The 19,822-nt window shown below is 45.4% G+C and overlaps 1 protein-coding gene and 25 non-coding genes across 26 annotated transcripts in view; 17 read left to right on the top strand and 9 right to left on the bottom strand.

Annotated features, from left to right (window-relative positions):
* The window catches only part of LOC147837713 (uncharacterized), a 977,861-nt gene that overhangs the window by 547,355 nt on the left and 410,684 nt on the right, over positions 1-19,822 (bottom strand). The window lies entirely within an intron of this gene.
* trnaa-agc (transfer RNA alanine (anticodon AGC)) lies at positions 64-136 on the bottom strand. The gene has a single exon. It is a non-coding gene; the product is annotated as a tRNA-Ala (tRNA).
* Positions 392-465, top strand: trnai-aau (transfer RNA isoleucine (anticodon AAU)). Its single transcript has one exon. It is a non-coding gene; the product is annotated as a tRNA-Ile (tRNA).
* On the top strand, positions 554-626 carry trnaf-gaa (transfer RNA phenylalanine (anticodon GAA)). The gene has a single exon. It is a non-coding gene; the product is annotated as a tRNA-Phe (tRNA).
* Positions 2,228-2,300, bottom strand: trnaa-agc (transfer RNA alanine (anticodon AGC)). Its single transcript has one exon. It is a non-coding gene; the product is annotated as a tRNA-Ala (tRNA).
* On the top strand, positions 2,556-2,629 carry trnai-aau (transfer RNA isoleucine (anticodon AAU)). Its single transcript has one exon. It is a non-coding gene; the product is annotated as a tRNA-Ile (tRNA).
* Positions 2,718-2,790, top strand: trnaf-gaa (transfer RNA phenylalanine (anticodon GAA)). The gene has a single exon. It is a non-coding gene; the product is annotated as a tRNA-Phe (tRNA).
* On the bottom strand, positions 4,384-4,456 carry trnaa-agc (transfer RNA alanine (anticodon AGC)). The gene has a single exon. It is a non-coding gene; the product is annotated as a tRNA-Ala (tRNA).
* Positions 4,712-4,785, top strand: trnai-aau (transfer RNA isoleucine (anticodon AAU)). Its single transcript has one exon. It is a non-coding gene; the product is annotated as a tRNA-Ile (tRNA).
* On the top strand, positions 4,874-4,946 carry trnaf-gaa (transfer RNA phenylalanine (anticodon GAA)). Its single transcript has one exon. It is a non-coding gene; the product is annotated as a tRNA-Phe (tRNA).
* On the bottom strand, positions 6,548-6,620 carry trnaa-agc (transfer RNA alanine (anticodon AGC)). The gene has a single exon. It is a non-coding gene; the product is annotated as a tRNA-Ala (tRNA).
* trnai-aau (transfer RNA isoleucine (anticodon AAU)) lies at positions 6,876-6,949 on the top strand. The gene has a single exon. It is a non-coding gene; the product is annotated as a tRNA-Ile (tRNA).
* On the top strand, positions 7,038-7,110 carry trnaf-gaa (transfer RNA phenylalanine (anticodon GAA)). The gene has a single exon. It is a non-coding gene; the product is annotated as a tRNA-Phe (tRNA).
* Positions 8,712-8,784, bottom strand: trnaa-agc (transfer RNA alanine (anticodon AGC)). Its single transcript has one exon. It is a non-coding gene; the product is annotated as a tRNA-Ala (tRNA).
* On the top strand, positions 9,040-9,113 carry trnai-aau (transfer RNA isoleucine (anticodon AAU)). The gene has a single exon. It is a non-coding gene; the product is annotated as a tRNA-Ile (tRNA).
* On the top strand, positions 9,202-9,274 carry trnaf-gaa (transfer RNA phenylalanine (anticodon GAA)). Its single transcript has one exon. It is a non-coding gene; the product is annotated as a tRNA-Phe (tRNA).
* Positions 10,876-10,948, bottom strand: trnaa-agc (transfer RNA alanine (anticodon AGC)). Its single transcript has one exon. It is a non-coding gene; the product is annotated as a tRNA-Ala (tRNA).
* On the top strand, positions 11,366-11,438 carry trnaf-gaa (transfer RNA phenylalanine (anticodon GAA)). The gene has a single exon. It is a non-coding gene; the product is annotated as a tRNA-Phe (tRNA).
* On the top strand, positions 13,737-13,810 carry trnai-aau (transfer RNA isoleucine (anticodon AAU)). Its single transcript has one exon. It is a non-coding gene; the product is annotated as a tRNA-Ile (tRNA).
* Positions 13,899-13,971, top strand: trnaf-gaa (transfer RNA phenylalanine (anticodon GAA)). The gene has a single exon. It is a non-coding gene; the product is annotated as a tRNA-Phe (tRNA).
* On the bottom strand, positions 15,573-15,645 carry trnaa-agc (transfer RNA alanine (anticodon AGC)). The gene has a single exon. It is a non-coding gene; the product is annotated as a tRNA-Ala (tRNA).
* trnai-aau (transfer RNA isoleucine (anticodon AAU)) lies at positions 15,901-15,974 on the top strand. The gene has a single exon. It is a non-coding gene; the product is annotated as a tRNA-Ile (tRNA).
* Positions 16,063-16,135, top strand: trnaf-gaa (transfer RNA phenylalanine (anticodon GAA)). Its single transcript has one exon. It is a non-coding gene; the product is annotated as a tRNA-Phe (tRNA).
* On the bottom strand, positions 17,737-17,809 carry trnaa-agc (transfer RNA alanine (anticodon AGC)). The gene has a single exon. It is a non-coding gene; the product is annotated as a tRNA-Ala (tRNA).
* On the top strand, positions 18,065-18,138 carry trnai-aau (transfer RNA isoleucine (anticodon AAU)). Its single transcript has one exon. It is a non-coding gene; the product is annotated as a tRNA-Ile (tRNA).
* trnaf-gaa (transfer RNA phenylalanine (anticodon GAA)) lies at positions 18,227-18,299 on the top strand. Its single transcript has one exon. It is a non-coding gene; the product is annotated as a tRNA-Phe (tRNA).

Here is a 19,822-nt window from a genome sequence, read left to right as displayed (position 1 = left end):
GTGCAACCAGGTATGCAATGAAAGCCAGTGTGAAAGGCATGAAAACAGATGCGGAGATTCATGTGGAGAATGCGGGCATCGATCCCGCTACCTCTCGCATGCTAAGCGAGCGCTCTACCATTTGAGCTAATTCCCCTCGCTGGAAAAAAATTTGGCTATTTTTGACGTAATCAAAAAAGAAAAAAAAGACCACATCTGCTCTGCGGTGGCCCCTTTGCCCTGCTTGATATGTATTCGTCAAATTGCTTGGAATAGCATGCTTTTTTCAAAAGGTCCTACCCGGTCCTGCTCCAGGGAACGTGTGAGGAGTCCTGCATGCCGAATGACGAGTTATCCCTAAATCACTCCACATTGGCACTGCCCTGGATTTCTATGTTAGTGTGCAGAAAGTGGCCGGTTAGCTCAGCTGGTTAGAGCGTGGTGCTAATAACGCCAAGGTCGCGGGTTCGATACCCGTACTGGCCAAACTTTTACCCTCCTGTGCCTCAGACGCATTCAAGAGCTCTGCTAGGTCTCACCGACATCCATGCTGCAGAGCAGTTGAGACAAGACAGCCGAAATAGCTCAGTTGGGAGAGCGTTAGACTGAAGATCTAAAGGTCCCTGGTTCAATCCCGGGTTTTGGCAAAGCAGCGTTGACGTTCAGTTTTTGGCATGAGGGTCAGGGAACCGAAAGTCACTCAAAAAGCCTAGCTGCTTCACACTTAAGTCCATCTGCTTCCACTTGACCAAAACGCCATCTTCCTCCCAGACGGTCACGTCGCTTCTGGTGATGATTCCAATGGCCTAATCGACAGCAATCTTCAATATGTTTAGCGCTTTGATGTCCCACTGCGGACACGCCATTGACTAAAAGAAAACTGTGACTTGATAGGGCTTCTGAAGGGTTGCAATGATAATCACTAGACAGGAACCGGCAAAGCTGACGTAAGAAGTTTCACTATAAAGTCTTAAAGGGTCACGAAACACCAAAACACATTTTTTGAGCTGTTGACAGTCGTATATGTGTCCCACACTGCTAAAAACACTATTAGGACACCTATATTTCACTAAAAAGTGTAAATTGGTTGTTTTTGCGTTATTTCAAGCAAATTCGTACTTCCTGTTTGAAACGAATTTTTGAAGCTGCGTCACGGTCATGACATAATAGCGTGTATTTCAGCGTGCAGACTGGACGTCTGTGCCAGAGTGAGTCTTATTACGTCTTACAGTGTGATGCATTAATGCATGAGTAAGGCTTGGGTCAAACCAATCAGCGCGCTCTATTGTGCAACTTCATTAATATTCATTAGCGTCACCGTGTTAACGCCACAGAGACGCCACGTTGTGTTGGCAAAACAAGCGTGAAGTGTTGTTTTATAGTTTGCTGCCATTAAGTTTCGTTTTCATTTTCTCTCTGTGAGAGCTCAGCTGGTTCACGTGTGGATTAACAGTGTACGCGACGCTCGACAACAATAACTTACGTGTCTAAGGAGGAACATTGTTTACCTGAGAGCTGTTCTCATCTGCAAACGCTGAAATCCGGATTCGCTTGTAACGTTAGTCTCCTCTTCATAAAGACGCGGCTCTAGTTGCTGGTGATTGTCCTGTCTCTACAGATTTGGTAAGTGAGCGACCAGTGCTCTTTGTTTATTCAGTTTGTTGGTATCGAATTAAGTTAACTATTGCACTGAGTGCAAACATAGCACGGCATTTTGTGACCGAAATAACACACGCGGCTTTCTGACGCTACCTGCCGAGAGCATCTAAGTTTCCGGGAAATGCAGAGTTTTTTTTTTCTCTCATTCGCCGTGCGGTATCAAACATTGCATGAAAAAATACACGCTTAGAGCAGATCCTCGAATCAAATATCGCGTTTGTCGCGAGGGGCATGAATTAATTCCCTGATTGAAAGAGCCAAACTGCTGTTAAAGTCCAACATTTAATAATTTGGCAAATAATTCGACTACAGATGTCCATGTAGGTTAAACACCATCACTTTCTCATGTGTGTGTATTTTGACTGAAACTCGCGCGTGCCCAAATAGACACTCCCACACCATCCCACTTTAGTTCCTCCGACACTCCCCCCTAAACAGAGCTGGACACGCCCACTTTTCTGACTTTTTCCAAAGTAGAGGTGTGAAAACACCCTGCTGAAACGAGGGGGTTTCATGGCCCTTTAAGGTGCAACCAGGTATGCAATGAAAGCCAGTGTGAAAGGCATGAAAACAGATGCAGAGATTCATGTGGAGAATGCGGGCATCGATCCCGCTACCTCTCGCATGCTAAGCGAGCGCTCTACCATTTGAGCTAATTCCCCTCGCTGGAAAAAAATTTGGCTATTTTTGACGTAATCAAAAAAGAAAAAAAAGACCACATCTGCTCTGCGGTGGCCCCTTTGCCCTGCTTGATATTTATTCGTCAAATTGCTTGGAATAGCATGCTTTTTTCAAAAGGTCCTACCCGGTCCTGCTCCAGGGAACGTGTGAGGAGTCCTGCATGCCGAATGACGAGTTATCCCTAAATCACTCCACATTGGCAGTGCCCTGGATTTCTATGTTAGTGTGCAGAAAGTGGCCGGTTAGCTCAGCTGGTTAGAGCGTGGTGCTAATAACGCCAAGGTCGCGGGTTCGATACCCGTACTGGCCAAACTTTTACCCTCCTGTGCCTCAGACGCATTCAAGAGCTCTGCTAGGTCTCACCGACATCCATGCTGCAGAGCAGTTGAGACAAGACAGCCGAAATAGCTCAGTTGGGAGAGCGTTAGACTGAAGATCTAAAGGTCCCTGGTTCAATCCCGGGTTTCGGCAAAGCAGCGTTGACGTTCAGTTTTTGGCATGAGGGTCAGGGAACCGAAAGTCACTCAAAAAGCCTAGCTGCTTCACACTTAAGTCCACCTGCTTCCACTTGACCAAAACGCCATCTTCCTCCCAGACGGTCACGTCGCTTCTGGTGATGATTCCAATGGCCTAATCGACAGCAATCTTCAATATGTTTAGCGCTTTGATGTCCCACTGCGGACACGCCATTGACTAAAAGAAAACTGTGACTTGATAGGGCTTCTGAAGGGTTGCAATGATAATCACTAGACAGGAACCGGCAAAGCTGACGTAAGAAGTTTCACTATAAAGTCTTAAAGGGTCACGAAACACCAAAACACATTTTTTGAGCTGTTGACAGTCGTATATGTGTCCCACACTGCTAAAAACACTATTAGGACACCTATATTTCACTAAAAAGTGTAAATTGGTTGTTATTGCGTTATTTCAAGCAAATTCGTACTTCCTGTTTGAAACGAATTTTTGAAGCTGCGTCACGGTCATGACATAATAGCGTGTATTCCAGCGTGCAGACTGGACGTCTGTGCCAGAGTGAGTCTTATTACGTCTTACAGTGTGATGCATTAATGCATGAGTAAGGCTTGGGTCAAACCAATCAGCGCGCTCTATTGTGCAACTTCATTAATATTCATTAGCGTCACCGTGTTAACGCCACAGAGACGCCACGTTGTGTTGGCAAAACAAGCGTGAAGTGTTGTTTAATAGTTTGCTGCCATTAAGTTTCGTTTTCATTTTCTCTCTGTGAGAGCTCAGCTGGTTCACGTGTGGATTAACAGTGTACGCGACGCTCGACAACAATAACTTACGTGTCTAAGGAGGAACATTGTTTACCTGAGAGCTGTTCTCATCTGCAAACGCTGAAATCCGGATTCGCTTGTAACGTTAGTCTCCTCTTCATAAAGACGCGGCTCTAGTTGCTGGTGATTGTCCTGTCTCTACAGATTTGGTAAGTGAGCGACCAGTGCTCTTTGTTTATTCAGTTTGTTGGTATCGAATTAAGTTAACTATTGCACTGAGTGCAAACATAGCACGGCATTTTGTGACCGAAATAACACACGCGGCTTTCTGACGCTACCTGCCGAGAGCATCTAAGTTTCCGGGAAATGCAGAGTTTTTTTTTTCTCTCATTCGCCGTGCGGTATCAAACATTGCATGAAAAAATACACGCTTAGAGCAGATCCTCGAATCAAATATCGCGTTTGTCGCGAGGGGCATGAATTAATTCCCTGATTGAAAGAGCCAAACTGCTGTTAAAGTCCAACATTTAATAATTTGGCAAATAATTCGACTACAGATGTCCATGTAGGTTAAACACCATCACTTTCTCATGTGTGTGTATTTTGACTGAAACTCGCGCGTGCCCAAATAGACACTCCCACACCATCCCACTTTTGTTCCTCCGACACTCCCCCCTAAACAGAGCTGGACACGCCCACTTTTCTGACTTTTTCCAAAGTAGAGGTGTGAAAACACCCTGCTGAAACGAGGGGGTTTCATGGCCCTTTAAGGTGCAACCAGGTATGCAATGAAAGCCAGTGTGAAAGGCATGAAAACAGATTCATGTGGAGAATGCGGGCATCGATCCCGCTACCTCTCGCATGCTAAGCGAGCGCTCTACCATTTGAGCTAATTCCCCTTGCTGGAAAAAAAATTGGCTATTTTTGACGTAATCAAAAAAGAAAAAAAAGACCACATCTGCTCTGCGGTGGCCCCTTTGCCCTGCTTGATATTTATTCGTCAAATTGCTTGGAATAGCATGCTTTTTTCAAAAGGTCCTACCCGGTCCTGCTCCAGGGAACGTGTGAGGAGTCCTGCATGCCGAATGACGAGTTATCCCTAAATCACTCCACATTGGCAGTGCCCTGGATTTCTATGTTAGTGTGCAGAAAGTGGCCGGTTAGCTCAGCTGGTTAGAGCGTGGTGCTAATAACGCCAAGGTCGCGGGTTCGATACCCGTACTGGCCAAACTTTTACCCTCCTGTGCCTCAGACGCATTCAAGAGCTCTGCTAGGTCTCACCGACATCCATGCTGCAGAGCAGTTGAGACAAGACAGCCGAAATAGCTCAGTTGGGAGAGCGTTAGACTGAAGATCTAAAGGTCCCTGGTTCAATCCCGGGTTTCGGCAAAGCAGCGTTGACGTTCAGTTTTTGGCATGAGGGTCAGGGAACCGAAAGTCACTCAAAAAGCCTAGCTGCTTCACACTTAAGTCCACCTGCTTCCACTTGACCAAAACGCCATCTTCCTCCCAGACGGTCACGTCGCTTCTGGTGATGATTCCAATGGCCTAATCGACAGCAATCTTCAATATGTTTAGCGCTTTGATGTCCCACTGCGGACACGCCATTGACTAAAAGAAAACTGTGACTTGATAGGGCTTCTGAAGGGTTGCAATGATAATCACTAGACAGGAACCGGCAAAGCTGACGTCAGAAGTTTCACTATAAAGTCTTAAAGGGTCACGAAACACCAAAACACATTTTTTGAGCTGTTGACAGTCGTATATGTGTCCCACACTGCTAAAAACACTATTAGGACACCTATATTTCACTAAAAAGTGTAAATTGGTTGTTATTGCGTTATTTCAAGCAAATTCGTACTTCCTGTTTGAAACGAATTTTTGAAGCTGCGTCACGGTCATGACATAATAGCGTGTATTCCAGCGTGCAGACTGGACGTCTGTGCCAGAGTGAGTCTTATTACGTCTTACAGTGTGATGCATTAATGCATGAGTAAGGCTTGGGTCAAACCAATCAGCGCGCTCTATTGTGCAACTTCATTAATATTCATTAGCGTCACCGTGTTAACGCCACAGAGACGCCACGTTGTGTTGGCAAAACAAGCGTGAAGTGTTGTTTAATAGTTTGCTGCCATTAAGTTTCGTTTTCATTTTCTCTCTGTGAGAGCTCAGCTGGTTCACGTGTGGATTAACAGTGTACGCGACGCTCGACAACAATAACTTACGTGTCTAAGGAGGAACATTGTTTACCTGAGAGCTGTTCTCATCTGCAAACGCTGAAATCCGGATTCGCTTGTAACGTTAGTCTCCTCTTCATAAAGACGCGGCTCTAGTTGCTGGTGATTGTCCTGTCTCTACAGATTTGGTAAGTGAGCGACCAGTGCTCTTTGTTTATTCAGTTTGTTGGTATCGAATTAAGTTAACTATTGCACTGAGTGCAAACATAGCACGGCATTTTGTGACCGAAATAACACACGCGGCTTTCTGACGCTACCTGCCGAGAGCATCTAAGTTTCCGGGAAATGCAGAGTTTTTTTTTTCTCTCATTCGCCGTGCGGTATCAAACATTGCATGAAAAAATACACGCTTAGAGCAGATCCTCGAATCAAATATCGCGTTTGTCGCGAGGGGCATGAATTAATTCCCTGATTGAAAGAGCCAAACTGCTGTTAAAGTCCAACATTTAATAATTTGGCAAATAATTCGACTACAGATGTCCATGTAGGTTAAACACCATCACTTTCTCATGTGTGTGTATTTTGACTGAAACTCGCGCGTGCCCAAATAGACACTCCCACACCATCCCACTTTAGTTCCTCCGACACTCCCCCCTAAACAGAGCTGGACACGCCCACTTTTCTGACTTTTTCCAAAGTAGAGGTGTGAAAACACCCTGCTGAAACGAGGGGGTTTCATGGCCCTTTAAGGTGCAACCAGGTATGCAATGAAAGCCAGTGTGAAAGGCATGAAAACAGATGCGGAGATTCATGTGGAGAATGCGGGCATCGATCCCGCTACCTCTCGCATGCTAAGCGAGCGCTCTACCATTTGAGCTAATTCCCCTCGCTGGAAAAAAATTTGGCTATTTTTGACGTAATCAAAAAAGAAAAAAAAGACCACATCTGCTCTGCGGTGGCCCCTTTGCCCTGCTTGATATGTATTCGTCAAATTGCTTGGAATAGCATGCTTTTTTCAAAAGGTCCTACCCGGTCCTGCTCCAGGGAACGTGTGAGGAGTCCTGCATGCCGAATGACGAGTTATCCCTAAATCACTCCACATTGGCAGTGCCCTGGATTTCTATGTTAGTGTGCAGAAAGTGGCCGGTTAGCTCAGCTGGTTAGAGCGTGGTGCTAATAACGCCAAGGTCGCGGGTTCGATACCCGTACTGGCCAAACTTTTACCCTCCTGTGCCTCAGACGCATTCAAGAGCTCTGCTAGGTCTCACCGACATCCATGCTGCAGAGCAGTTGAGACAAGACAGCCGAAATAGCTCAGTTGGGAGAGCGTTAGACTGAAAATCTAAAGGTCCCTGGTTCAATCCCGGGTTTCGGCAAAGCAGCGTTGACGTTCAGTTTTTGGCATGAGGGTCAGGGAACCGAAAGTCACTCAAAAAGCCTAGCTGCTTCACACTTAAGTCCACCTGCTTCCACTTGACCAAAACGCCATCTTCCTCCCAGACGGTCACGTCGCTTCTGGTGATGATTCCAATGGCCTAATCGACAGCAATCTTCAATATGTTTAGCACTTTGATGTCCCACTGCGGACACGCCATTGACTAAAAGAAAACTGTGACTTGATAGGGCTTCTGAAGGGTTGCAATGATAATCACTAGACAGGAACCGGCAAAGCTGACGTAAGAAGTTTCACTATAAAGTCTTAAAGGGTCACGAAACACCAAAACACATTTTTTGAGCTGTTGACAGTCGTATATGTGTCCCACACTGCTAAAAACACTATTAGGACACCTATATTTCACTAAAAAGTGTAAATTGGTTGTTTTTGCGTTATTTCAAACAAATTCGTACTTCCTGTTTGAAACGAATTTTTGAAGCTGCGTCACGGTCATGACATAATAGCGTGTATTCCAGCGTGCAGACTGGACGTCTGTGCCAGAGTGAGTCTTATTACGTCTTACAGTGTGATGCATTAATGCATGAGTAAGGCTTGGGTCAAACCAATCAGCGCGCTCTATTGTGCAACTTCATTAATATTCATTAGCGTCACCGTGTTAACGCCACAGAGACGCCACGTTGTGTTGGCAAAACAAGCGTGAAGTGTTGTTTTATAGTTTGTTGCCATTAAGTTTCGTTTTCATTTTCTCTCTGTGAGAGCTCAGCTGGTTCACGTGTGGATTAACAGTGTACGCGACGCTCGACAACAATAACTTACGTGTCTAAGGAGGAACATTGTTTACCTGAGAGCTGTTCTCATCTGCAAACGCTGAAATCCGGATTCGCTTGTAACGTTAGTCTCCTCTTCATAAAGACGCGGCTCTAGTTGCTGGTGATTGTCCTGTCTCTACAGATTTGGTAAGTGAGCGACCAGTGCTCTTTGTTTATTCAGTTTGTTGGTATCGAATTAAGTTAACTATTGCACTGAGTGCAAACATAGCACGGCATTTTGTGACCGAAATAACACACGCGGCTTTCTGACGCTACCTGCCGAGAGCATCTAAGTTTCCGGGAAATGCAGAGTTTTTTTTTTCTCTCATTCGCCGTGCGGTATCAAACATTGCATGAAAAAATACACGCTTAGAGCAGATCCTCGAATCAAATATCGCGTTTGTCGCGAGGGGCATGAATTAATTCCCTGATTGAAAGAGCCAAACTGCTGTTAAAGTCCAACATTTAATAATTTGGCAAATAATTCGACTACAGATGTCCATGTAGGTTAAACACCATCACTTTCTCATGTGTGTGTATTTTGACTGAAACTCGCGCGTGCCCAAATAGACACTCCCACACCATCCCACTTTAGTTCCTCCGACACTCCCCCCTAAACAGAGCTGGACACGCCCACTTTTCTGACTTTTTCCAAAGTAGAGGTGTGAAAACACCCTGCTGAAACGAGGGGGTTTCATGGCCCTTTAAGGTGCAACCAGGTATGCAATGAAAGCCAGTGTGAAAGGCATGAAAACAGTTGCGGAGATTCATGTGGAGAATGCGGGCATCGATCCCGCTACCTCTCGCATGCTAAGCGAGCGCTCTACCATTTGAGCTAATTCCCCTCGCTGGAAAAAAATTTGGCTATTTTTGACGTAATCAAAAAAGAAAAAAAAGACCACATCTGCTCTGCGGTGGCCCCTTTGCCCTGCTTGATATGTGTTCGTCAAATTGCTTGGAATAGCATGCTTTTTTCAAAAGGTCCTACCCGGTCCTGCTCCAGGGAACGTGTGAGGAGTCCTGCATGCCGAATGACGAGTTATCCCTAAATCACTCCACATTGGCAGTGCCCTGGATTTCTATGTTAGTGTGCAGAAAGTGGCCGGTTAGCTCAGCTGGTTAGAGCGTGGTGCTAATAACGCCAAGGTCGCGGGTTCGATACCCGTACTGGCCAAACTTTTACCCTCCTGTGCCTCAGACGCATTCAAGAGCTCTGCTAGGTCTCACCGACATCCATGCTGCAGAGCAGTTGAGACAAGACAGCCGAAATAGCTCAGTTGGGAGAGCGTTAGACTGAAGATCTAAAGGTCCCTGGTTCAATCCCGGGTTTCGGCAAAGCAGCGTTGACGTTCAGTTTTTGGCATGAGGGTCAGGGAACCGAAAGTCACTCAAAAAGCCTAGCTGCTTCACACTTAAGTCCACCTGCTTCCACTTGACCAAAACGCCATCTTCCTCCCAGACGGTCACGTCGCTTCTGGTGATGATTCCAATGGCCTAATCGACAGCAATCTTCAATATGTTTAGCGCTTTGATGTCCCACTGCGGACACGCCATTGACTAAAAGAAAACTGTGACTTGATAGGGCTTCTGAAGGGTTGCAATGATAATCACTAGACAGGAACCGGCAAAGCTGACGTGAGAAGTTTCACTATAAAGTCTTAAAGGGTCACGAAACACCAAAACACATTTTTTGAGCTGTTGACAGTCGTATATGTGTCCCACACTGCTAAAAACACTATTAGGACACCTATATTTCACTAAAAAGTGTAAATTGGTTGTTTTTGCGTTATTTCAAGCAAATTCGTACTTCCTGTTTGAAACTAATTTTTGAAGCTGCGTCACGGTCATGACATAATAGCGTGTATTCCAGCGTGCAGACTGGACGTCTGTGCCAGAGTGAATCTTATTACGTCTTACAGTGTGATGCATTAATGCATGAGTAAGGCTTGGGTCAAACCAATCAGCGCGCTCTATTGTGCAACTTCATTAATATTCATTAGCGTCACCGTGTTAACGCCACAGAGACGCCACGTTGTGTTGGCAAAACAAGCGTGAAGTTTTGTTTAATAGTTTGCTGCCATTAAGTTTCGTTTTCATTTTCTCTCTGTGAGAGCTCAGCTGGTTCACGTGTGGATTAACAGTGTACGCGACGCTCGACAACAATAACTTACGTGTCTAAGGAGGAACATTGTTTACCTGAGAGCTGTTCTCATCTGCAAACGCTGAAATCCGGATTCGCTTGTAACGTTAGTCTCCTCTTCATAAAGACGCGGCTCTAGTTGCTGGTGATTGTCCTGTCTCTACAGATTTGGTAAGTGAGCGACCAGTGCTCTTTGTTTATTCAGTTTGTTGGTATCGAATTAAGTTAACTATTGCACTGAGTGCAAACATAGCACGGCATTTTGTGACCGGAATAACACACGCGGCTTTCTGACGCTACCTGCCGAGAGCATCTAAGTTTCCGGGAAATGCAGAGTTTTTTTTTTCTCTCATTCGCCGTGCGGTATCAAACATTGCATGAAAAAATACACGCTTAGAGCAGATCCTCGAATCAAATATCGCGTTTGTCGCGAGGGGCATGAATTAATTCCCTGATTGAAAGAGCCAAACTGCTGTTAAAGTCCAACATTTAATAATTTGGCAAATAATTCGACTACAGATGTCCATGTAGGTTAAACACCATCACTTTCTCATGTGTGTGTATTTTGACTGAAACTCGCGCGTGCCCAAATAGACACTCCCACACCATCCCACTTTAGTTCCTCCGACACTCCCCCCTAAACAGAGCTGGACACGCCCACTTTTCTGACTTTTTCCAAAGTAGAGGTGTGAAAACACCCTGCTGAAACGAGGGGGTTTCATGGCCCTTTAAGGTGCAACCAGGTATGCAATGAAAGCCAGTGTGAAAGGCATGAAAACAGATGCAGAGATTCATGTGGAGAATGCGGGCATCGATCCCGCTACCTCTCGCATGCTAAGCGAGCGCTCTACCATTTGAGCTAATTCCCCTCGCTGGAAAAAAATTTGGCTATTTTTGACGTAATCAAAAAAGAAAAAAAAGACCACATCTGCTCTGCGGTGGCCCCTTTGCCCTGCTTGATATGTATTCGTCAAATTGCTTGGAATAGCATGCTTTTTTTAAAAGGTCCTACCCGGTCCTGCTCCAGGGAACGTGTGAGGAGTCCTGCATGCCGAATGACGTGTTATCCCTAAATCACTCCACATTGGCAGTGCCCTGGATTTCTATGTTAGTGTGCAGAAAGTGGCCGGTTAGCTCAGCTGGTTAGAGCGTGGTGCTAATAACGCCAAGGTCGTGGGTTCGATAGCCGTACTGGCCAAACTTTTACCCTCCTGTGCCCCAGACGCATTCAAGAGCTCTGCTAGGTCTCACCGACATCCATGCTGCAGAGCAGTTGAGACAAGACAGACGAAATAGCTCAGTTGGGAGAGCGTTAGACTGAAGATCTAAAGGTCCCTGGTTCAATCCCGGGTTTCGGCAACGCAGCGTTGACGTTCAGTTTTTGGCATGAGGGTCAGGGAACCGAAAGTCACTCAAAAAGCCTAGCTGCTTCACACTTAAGTCCACCTGCTTCCACTTGACCAAAACGCCATCTTCCTCCCAGATGGTCACGTCGCTTCTGGTGATGATTCCAATGGCCTAATCGACAGCAATCTTCAATATGTTTAGCGCTTTGATGTCCCACTGCGGACACGCCATTGACTAAAAGAAAACTGTGACTTGATAGGGCTTCTGAAGGGTTGCAATGATAATCACTACACAGGAACCGGCAAAGCTGACGTAAGAAGTTTCACTATAAAGTCTTAAAGGGTCACGAAACACCAAAACACATTTTTTGAGCTGTTGACAGTCGTATATGTGTCCCACACTGCTAAAAACACAATTAGGACACCTATATTTACTCAAAAAGCCTAGCTGCTTCACACTTAAGTCCACCTGCTTCCACTTGACCAAAACGCCATCTTCCTCCCAGACGGTCACGTCGCTTCTGGTGATGATTCCAATGGCCTAATCGACAGCAATCTTCAATATGTTTAGCGCTTTGATGTCCCACTGCGGACACGCCATTGACTAAAAGAAAACTGTGACTTGATAGGGCTTCTGAAGGGTTGCAATGATAATCACTAGACAGGAACCGGCAAAGCTGACGTAAGAAGTTTCACTATAAAGTCTTAAAGGGTCACGAAACACCAAAACACATTTTTTGAGCTGTTGACAGTCGTATATGTGTCCCACACTGCTAAAAACACTATTAGGACACCTATATTTCACTAAAAAGTGTAAATTGGTTGTTATTGCGTTATTTCAAGCAAATTCGTACTTCCTGTTTGAAACAAATTTTTGAAGCTGCGTCACGGTCATGACATAATAGCGTGTATTCCAGCGTGCAGACTGGACGTCTGTGCCAGAGTGAGTCTTATTACGTCTTACAGTGTGATGCATTAATGCATGAGTAAGGCTTGGGTCAAACCAATCAGCGCGCTCTATTGTGCAACTTCATTAATATTCATTAGCGTCACCGTGTTAACGCCACAGAGACGCCACGTTGTGTTGGCAAAACAAGCGTGAAGTGTTGTTTTATAGTTTGCTGCCATTAAGTTTCGTTTTCATTTTCTCTCTGTGAGAGCTCAGCTGGTTCACGTGTGGATTAACAGTGTACGCGACGCTCGACAACAATAACTTACGTGTCTAAGGAGGAACATTGTTTACCTGAGAGCTGTTCTCATCTGCAAACGCTAAAATCCGGATTCGCTTGTAACGTTAGTCTCCTCTTCATAAAGACGCGGCTCTAGTTGCTGGTGATTGTCCTGTCTCTACAGATTTGGTAAGTGAGCGACCAGTGCTCTTTGTTTATTCAGTTTGTTGGTATCGAATTAAGTTAACTATTGCACTGAGTGCAAACATAGCACGGCATTTTGTGACCGGAATAACACACGCGGCTTTCTGACGCTACCTGCCGAGAGCATCTAAGTTTCCGGGAAATGCAGAGTTTTTTTTTTCTCTCATTCGCCGTGCGGTATCAAACATTGCATGAAAAAATACACGCTTAGAGCAGATCCTCGAATCAAATATCGCGTTTGTCGCGAGGGGCATGAATTAATTCCCTGATTGAAAGAGCCAAACTGCTGTTAAAGTCCAACATTTAATAATTTGGCAAATAATTCGACTACAGATGTCCATGTAGGTTAAACACCATCACTTTCTCATGTGTGTGTATTTTGACTGAAACTCGCGCGTGCCCAAATAGACACTCCCACACCATCCCACTTTAGTTCCTCCGACACTCCCCCCTAAACAGAGCTGGACACGCCCACTTTTCTGACTTTTTCCAAAGTAGAGGTGTGAAAACACCCTGCTGAAACGAGGGGGTTTCATGGCCCTTTAAGGTGCAACCAGGTATGCAATGAAAGCCAGTGTGAAAGGCATGAAAACAGATGCGGAGATTCATGTGGAGAATGCGAGCATCGATCCCGCTACCTCTCGCATGCTAAGCGAGCGCTCTACCATTTGAGCTAATTCCCCTCGCTGGAAAAATATTTGGCTATTTTTGACGTAATCAAAAAAGAAAAAAAAGACCACATCTGCTCTGCGGTGGCCCCTTTGCCCTGCTTGATATGTATTCGTCAAATTGCTTGGAATAGCATGCTTTTTTTAAAAGGTCCTACCCGGTCCTGCTCCAGGGAACGTGTGAGGAGTCCTGCATGCCGAATGACGAGTTATCCCTAAATCACTCCACATTGGCAGTGCCCTGGATTTCTATGTTAGTGTGCAGAAAGTGGCCGGTTAGCTCAGCTGGTTAGAGCGTGGTGCTAATAACGCCAAGGTCGCGGGTTCGATACCCGTACTGGCCAAACTTTTACCCTCCTGTGCCTCAGACGCATTCAAGAGCTCTGCTAGGTCTCACCGACATCCATGCTGCAGAGCAGTTGAGACAAGACAGCCGAAATAGCTCAGTTGGGAGAGCGTTAGACTGAAGATCTAAAGGTCCCTGGTTCAATCCCGGGTTTCGGCAAAGCAGCGTTGACGTTCAGTTTTTGGCATGGGGATCAGGGAACCGAAAGTCACTCAAAAAGCCTAGCTGCTTCACACTTAAGTCCATCTGCTTCCACTTGACCAAAACGCCATCTTCCTCCCAGACGGTCACGTCGCTTCTGGTGATGATTCCAATGGCCTAATCGACAGCAATCTTCAATATGTTTAGCGCTTTGATGTCCCACTGCGGACACGCCATTGACTAAAAGAAAACTGTGACTTGATAGGGCTTCTGAAGGGTTGCAATGATAATCACTAGACAGGAACCGGCAAAGCTGACGTAAGAAGTTTCACTATAAAGTCTTAAAGGGTCACGAAACACCAAAACACATTTTTTGAGCTGTTGACAGTCGTATATGTGTCCCACACTGCTAAAAACACTATTAGGACACCTATATTTCACTAAAAAGTGTAAATTGGTTGTTTTTGCGTTATTTCAAGCAAATTCGTACTTCCTGTTTGAAACTAATTTTTGAAGCTGCGTCACGGTCATGACATAATAGCGTGTATTCCAGCGTGCAGACTGGACGTCTGTGCCAGAGTGAGTCTTATTACGTCTTACAGTGTGATGCATTAATGCATGAGTAAGGCTTGGGTCAAACCAATCAGCGCGCTCTATTGTGCAACTTCATTAATATTCATTAGCGTCACCGTGTTAACGCCACAGAGACGCCACGTTGTGTTGGCAAAACAAGCGTGAAGTGTTGTTTTATAGTTTGCTGCCATTAAGTTTCGTTTTCATTTTCTCTCTGTGAGAGCTCAGCTGGTTCACGTGTGGATTAACAGTGTACGCGACGCTCGACAACAATAACTTACGTGTCTAAGGAGGAACATTGTTTACCTGAGAGCTGTTCTCATCTGCAAACGCTGAAATCCGGATTCGCTTGTAACGTTAGTCTCCTCTTCATAAAGACTCGGCTCTAGTTGCTGGTGATTGTCCTGTCTCTACAGATTTGGTAAGTGAGCGACCAGTGCTCTTTGTTTATTCAGTTTGTTGGTATCGAATTAAGTTAACTATTGCACTGAGTGCAAACATAGCACGGCATTTTGTGACCGGAATAACACACGCGGCTTTCTGACGCTACCTGCCGAGAGCATCTAAGTTTCCGGGAAATGCAGAGTTTTTTTTTTCTCTCATTCGCCGTGCGGTATCAAACATTGCATGAAAAAATACACGCTTAGAGCAGATCCTCGAATCAAATATCGCGTTTGTCGCGAGGGGCATGAATTAATTCCCTGATTGAAAGAGCCAAACTGCTGTTAAAGTCCAACATTTAATAATTTGGCAAATAATTCGACTACAGATGTCCATGTAGGTTAAACACCATCACTTTCTCATGTGTGTGTATTTTGACTGAAACTCGCGCGTGCCCAAATAGACACTCCCACACCATCCCACTTTAGTTCCTCCGACACTCCCCCCTAAACAGAGCTGGACACGCCCACTTTTCTGACTTTTTCCAAAGTAGAGGTGTGAAAACACCCTGCTGAAACGAGGGGGTTTCATGGCCCTTTAAGGTGCAACCAGGTTTGCAATGAAAGCCAGTGTGAAAGGCATGAAAACAGATGCGGAGATTCATGTGGAGAATGCGGGCATCGATCCCGCTACCTCTCGCATGCTAAGCGAGCGCTCTACCATTTGAGCTAATTCCCCTCGCTGGAAAAAAATTTGGCTATTTTTGACGTAATCAAAAAAGAAAAAAAAGACCACATCTGCTCTGCGGTGGCCCCTTTGCCCTGCTTGATATGTATTCGTCAAATTGCTTGGAATAGCATGCTTTTTTTAAAAGGTCCTACCCGGTCCTGCTCCAGGGAACGTGTGAGGAGTCCTGCATGCCGAATGACGAGTTATCCCTAAATCACTCCACATTGGCAGTGCCCTGGATTTCTATGTTAGTGTGCAGAAAGTGGCCGGTTAGCTCAGCTGGTTAGAGCGTGGTGCTAATAACGCCAAGGTCGCGGGTTCGATACCCGTACTGGCCAAACTTTTACCCTCCTGTGCCTCGGACGCATTCAAGAGCTCTGCTAGGTCTCACCGACATCCATGCTGCAGAGCAGTTGAGACAAGACAGCCGAAATAGCTCAGTTGGGAGAGCGTTAGACTGAAGATCTAAAGGTCCCTGGTTCAATCCCGGGTTTCGGCAAAGCAGCGTTGACGTTCAGTTTTTGGCATGAGGGTCAGGGAACCGAAAGTCACTCAAAAAGCCTAGCTGCTTCACACTTAAGTCCATCTGCTTCCACTTGACCAAAACGCCATCTTCCTCCCAGACGGTCACGTCGCTTCTGGTGATGATTCCAATGGCCTAATCGACAGCAATCTTCAATATGTTTAGCGCTTTGATGTCCCACTGCGGACACGCCATTGACTAAAAGAAAACTGTGACTTGATAGGGCTTCTGAAGGGTTGCAATGATAATCACTAGACAGGAACCGGCAAAGCTGACGTAAGAAGTTTCACTATAAAGTCTTAAAGGGTCACGAAACACCAAAACACATTTTTTGAGCTGTTGACAGTCGTATATGTGTCCCACACTGCTAAAAACACTATTAGGACACCTATATTTCACTAAAAAGTGTAAATTGGTTGTTTTTGCGTTATTTCAAGCAAATTCGTACTTCCTGTTTGAAACAAATTTTTGAAGCTGCGTCACGGTCATGACATAATAGCGTGTATTCCAGCGTGCAGACTGGACGTCTGTGCCAGAGTGAGTCTTATTACGTCTTACAGTGTGATGCATTAATGCATGAGTAAGGCTTGGGTCAAACCAATCAGCGCGCTCTATTGTGCAACTTCATTAATATTCATTAGCGTCACCGTGTTAACGCCACAGAGACGCCACGTTGTGTTGGCAAAACAAGCGTGAAGTGTTGTTTTATAGTTTGTTGCCATTAAGTTTCGTTTTCATTTTCTCTCTGTGAGAGCTCAGCTGGTTCACGTGTGGATTAACAGTGTACGCGACGCTCGACAACAATAACTTACGTGTCTAAGGAGGAACATTGTTTACCTGAGAGCTGTTCTCATCTGCAAACGCTGAAATCCGGATTCGCTTGTAACGTTAGTCTCCTCTTCATAAAGACTCGGCTCTAGTTGCTGGTGATTGTCCTGTCTCTACAGATTTGGTAAGTGAGCGACCAGTGCTCTTTGTTTATTCAGTTTGTTGGTATCGAATTAAGTTAACTATTGCACTGAGTGCAAACATAGCACGGCATTTTGTGACCGGAATAACACACGCGGCTTTCTGACGCTACCTGCCGAGAGCATCTAAGTTTCCGGGAAATGCAGAGTTTTTTTTTTCTCTCATTCGCCGTGCGGTATCAAACATTGCATGAAAAAATACACGCTTAGAGCAGATCCTCGAATCAAATATCGCGTTTGTCGCGAGGGGCATGAATTAATTCCCTGATTGAAAGAGCCAAACTGCTGTTAAAGTCCAACATTTAATAATTTGGCAAATAATTCGACTACAGATGTCCATGTAGGTTAAACACCATCACTTTCTCATGTGTGTGTATTTTGACTGAAACTCGCGCGTGCCCAAATAGACACTCCCACACCATCCCACTTTAGTTCCTCCGACACTCCCCCCTAAACAGAGCTGGACACGCCCACTTTTCTGACTTTTTCCAAAGTAGAGGTGTGAAAACACCCTGCTGAAACGAGGGGGTTTCATGGCCCTTTAAGGTGCAACCAGGTTTGCAATGAAAGCCAGTGTGAAAGGCATGAAAACAGATGCGGAGATTCATGTGGAGAATGCGGGCATCGATCCCGCTACCTCTCGCATGCTAAGCGAGCGCTCTACCATTTGAGCTAATTCCCCTCGCTGGAAAAAAATTTGGCTATTTTTGACGTAATCAAAAAAGAAAAAAAAGACCACATCTGCTCTGCGGTGGCCCCTTTGCCCTGCTTGATATGTATTCGTCAAATTGCTTGGAATAGCATGCTTTTTTTAAAAGGTCCTACCCGGTCCTGCTCCAGGGAACGTGTGAGGAGTCCTGCATGCCGAATGACGAGTTATCCCTAAATCACTCCACATTGGCAGTGCCCTGGATTTCTATGTTAGTGTGCAGAAAGTGGCCGGTTAGCTCAGCTGGTTAGAGCGTGGTGCTAATAACGCCAAGGTCGCGGGTTCGATACCCGTACTGGCCAAACTTTTACCCTCCTGTGCCTCGGACGCATTCAAGAGCTCTGCTAGGTCTCACCGACATCCATGCTGCAGAGCAGTTGAGACAAGACAGCCGAAATAGCTCAGTTGGGAGAGCGTTAGACTGAAGATCTAAAGGTCCCTGGTTCAATCCCGGGTTTCGGCAAAGCAGCGTTGACGTTCAGTTTTTGGCATGAGGGTCAGGGAACCGAAAGTCACTCAAAAAGCCTAGCTGCTTCACACTTAAGTCCATCTGCTTCCACTTGACCAAAACGCCATCTTCCTCCCAGACGGTCACGTCGCTTCTGGTGATGATTCCAATGGCCTAATCGACAGCAATCTTCAATATGTTTAGCGCTTTGATGTCCCACTGCGGACACGCCATTGACTAAAAGAAAACTGTGACTTGATAGGGCTTCTGAAGGGTTGCAATGATAATCACTAGACAGGAACCGGCAAAGCTGACGTAAGAAGTTTCACTATAAAGTCTTAAAGGGTCACGAAACACCAAAACACATTTTTTGAGCTGTTGACAGTCGTATATGTGTCCCACACTGCTAAAAACACTATTAGGACACCTATATTTCACTAAAAAGTGTAAATTGGTTGTTTTTGCGTTATTTCAAGCAAATTCGTACTTCCTGTTTGAAACAAATTTTTGAAGCTGCGTCACGGTCATGACATAATAGCGTGTATTCCAGCGTGCAGACTGGACGTCTGTGCCAGAGTGAGTCTTATTACGTCTTACAGTGTGATGCATTAATGCATGAGTAAGGCTTGGGTCAAACCAATCAGCGCGCTCTATTGTGCAACTTCATTAATATTCATTAGCGTCACCGTGTTAACGCCACAGAGACGCCACGTTGTGTTGGCAAAACAAGCGTGAAGTGTTGTTTTATAGTTTGTTGCCATTAAGTTTCGTTTTCATTTTCTCTCTGTGAGAGCTCAGCTGGTTCACGTGTGGATTAACAGTGTACGCGACGCTCGACAACAATAACTTACGTGTCTAAGGAGGAACATTGTTTACCTGAGAGCTGTTCTCATCTGCAAACGCTGAAATCCGGATTCGCTTGTAACGTTAGTCTCCTCTTCATAAAGACTCGGCTCTAGTTGCTGGTGATTGTCCTGTCTCTACAGATTTGGTAAGTGAGCGACCAGTGCTCTTTGTTTATTCAGTTTGTTGGTATCGAATTAAGTTAACTATTGCACTGAGTGCAAACATAGCACGGCATTTTGTGACCGGAATAACACACGCGGCTTTCTGACGCTACCTGCCGAGAGCATCTAAGTTTCCGGGAAATGCAGAGTTTTTTTTTTCTCTCATTCGCCGTGCGGTATCAAACATTGCATGAAAAAATACACGCTTAGAGCAGATCCTCGAATCAAATATCGCGTTTGTCGCGAGGGGCATGAATTAATTCCCTGATTGAAAGAGCCAAACTGCTGTTAAAGTCCAACATTTAATAATTTGGCAAATAATTCGACTACAGATGTCCATGTAGGTTAAACACCATCACTTTCTCATGTGTGTGTATTTTGACTGAAACTCGCGCGTGCCCAAATAGACACTCCCACACCATCCCACTTTAGTTCCTCCGACACTCCCCCCTAAACAGAGCTGGACACGCCCACTTTTCTGACTTTTTCCAAAGTAGAGGTGTGAAAACACCCTGCTGAAACGAGGGGGTT

The sequence above is a fragment of the Danio rerio genome, chromosome 25 (assembly GCF_052040795.2).
Source record: "Danio rerio strain M-AB ecotype USA chromosome 25, GRCz13ab, whole genome shotgun sequence".
Taxonomy (NCBI): domain Eukaryota; kingdom Metazoa; phylum Chordata; class Actinopteri; order Cypriniformes; family Danionidae; genus Danio; species Danio rerio.
Note: the sequence above shows the minus strand (reverse complement) of the source record. Positions and strands in the feature narration are given on the sequence as shown.